Below are 2598 nucleotides of genomic sequence, written 5' to 3'. Positions count from 1 at the left end.
AAAAAAAAAAAAAAAAAAGCTTACAACAAACAAAAGAAACTAAAAAAAAAAACTGGCGATTCCTCCTCCGTTCATCTTCTCGGAAACATTCCTGCAGCCGTCGCTACTTCTTCGAGAAGGCCAACACCTTGCCACCTCGGGAGTTCAGCTGGGTGAGAGATGCCGTGTTGTTTGTTCCATTGACGACGAAGGTTTTTCTCCCCACCGTGAACTTGAACGATCGCTCACCGGTGACGACGATGTTTGGCGGCGGAGTCGAAGCATTTTTGCCATGTAGAATCGCCAACGTCTTCTCCGCTGCTCTTTTGAAAAGAGCTTTCGTGTGGGTTCCGTACGTGATCGACGAACACTTTGAGAAACGCCCTCTTCGCTTGGTGCAACACTGCCATGATCGTTAGAGAGATGATGATGATGATTGGTTGATGCGGAAGTATATAGGCACAGAGAGATATGATGGTTTAAGATATTTATTCCCCCTCGACTCAGAGTTTGTTACACAGTGAGCGTCTGAGCGATGGTGAGAGACGATGAACTCTATTTTTTCAATTTTTTTTTAAATTTTAATATACATAAATAATAACTGAAATTAAAATTCCATTATTTTTGTTGGTGTGTTTGTCTCCGTTTCGGAAACTATTGAAATTAAATTAATTTAGGCACGTGTGTGTATGTATATATATGTTCATAATCTTCTGCTTAAGTTAATTTCATATTGGACATTTGGACTTTCGAATTTTTCATGTTTTACTTTTTATAAAATAAAAACCTATACGATACAACTTTTTTTCTCCTCAACTCAATATTTTCGCACGACTTTTCAACTATCAAATTTTTCTTTTTTTTCTTTTTGCACAACGTTTAAGCGTTTTTTTTTTGGCGTTCCAAAACTAAAACAACGAAGAAAATGTCATCGGAGCATAATCTACTCTTAAAAATTACACCTAAAGTGCCAAAAGCTGGAGCTTCCACAATTAGTGTTATATATTATACTATATCCCACCATTATAATAAATGTCAAGAATTTTCCTTCTCCGTCCTAGTTGTATCATCACTAGTTTAGGAGTTAGGAAGGACGGATCCACGTTTGAGTAAGGATGGCAGAAAGAGCACTATGCATGAACTTTGTCTACTGATGTCGTAGGCTTTAATGGCATATTATTGATTATCAATGCACCATATTTATAATGAGGTGCATGGTTCTTCTTCTACTGATGTCATGGCTACTGAGTAGTGAGGTGCATGACTTTAATGGCATATTATCAGTAAAATTTGTCTACTGATATCGTAGGCTTCTCTATCCTTCTTTAGAACAATTATTTTTGGTTTATTTTGCACCTCGTGAAATTTCTGCTGAGTCCACCACCACCACACACACCATCTGAACTTCTTTAATTATATCTCAGAAGCCATTACCCACAACCCGATATCGAACGAAAGGCACCAAATAGTAGGTCATGGATGTTTAAATGAAACTATTCTAGCTAGCTAAAATGTTCTGTGACATATATATCTTGTAGATTGATACCTGAACAAATCCATGCACTTCATTAATTTTACAAAGACTTATCTTTCAACAAATAATGACGACGAGTATGTTATCAATGTCCATTCTTAGCATTTGAAGATAAGATTGATTGTAATGTTTTAGAGTTTGCAAAGCAAAGTGGTCTCAGATTTAATGTCGCTAGCTAAAGCTGTATATGACTATATATATATACCTTTAAAACTCATTTCACCACTAAGAGTACCCCTAAGAGTATTCACCACTAATGATGGTCTCACGCAGCATATACTATTGAAAAATCCAAACTCTAAAATTTTTGCGAAGACATAATATATTAACTAATTAAACACGCAGTTCTTATATTCCATTATGAGGGATTATCATGGGAATAAAACAGACCAAATCAAAATAAGTCGGAAAAAAAGAAAGAAGAAAGGAATAAAATCTAAGCAATGAACACCTAGTAGTAGCTAGCTAGTCTAATTTTGGAGCCAGAACGTTGCCGTGGACAGGTAATTGTCGGGATTGATTTTTGGAATCGGGTAGACGGTGGAAGTGGCAAGATTGCAAACTCCTATGTCGTCGAAGCCAACGAAATAGACGGAGTTAGGGGTGAGGCCAGCGTATAAGCTTGCAGGTAGACAGAAAGGCTCGGACTTGGACAAGAAAATGCAAAGATCCCCAATATCTTGCGTGTAACAAGCATTTCCTTCCTCGTCTATCTTAAACACCAAGAAAAGCTTGTTGGTTTTCGATTTTTCCAAATTACTATTGCTGCTTCCGTCATACCATTTAACCAGAAAGGATTCACCGGTGGGTGACTCCACCAAGTCTTCCCTCCTTAAACATGAATCCAACAGTTCCAACTCTGGTTGCATCAACTTGGGAAAGTTTTGCAACTTCATATAGTTCAATATAGGGTTATGCCTATGTTTGTGGAGATCCCATGATCCCGTGTAATGGCCTCCAGAAGCGGGCATGCAGAACATTTGATTTCTTCTGGAGTACATGACCTGAGAGTTGAAAAAGCTATTTGGGGTTCTGATGTTGACCCATTTGGAATTCGGACCGGAACATGGCTTACATAAGCTGAG

The sequence above is a fragment of the Camelina sativa genome, chromosome 15 (genome assembly GCF_000633955.1).
Source record: "Camelina sativa cultivar DH55 chromosome 15, Cs, whole genome shotgun sequence".
NCBI lineage: Eukaryota > Viridiplantae > Streptophyta > Magnoliopsida > Brassicales > Brassicaceae > Camelina > Camelina sativa.
Note: the sequence above shows the minus strand (reverse complement) of the source record.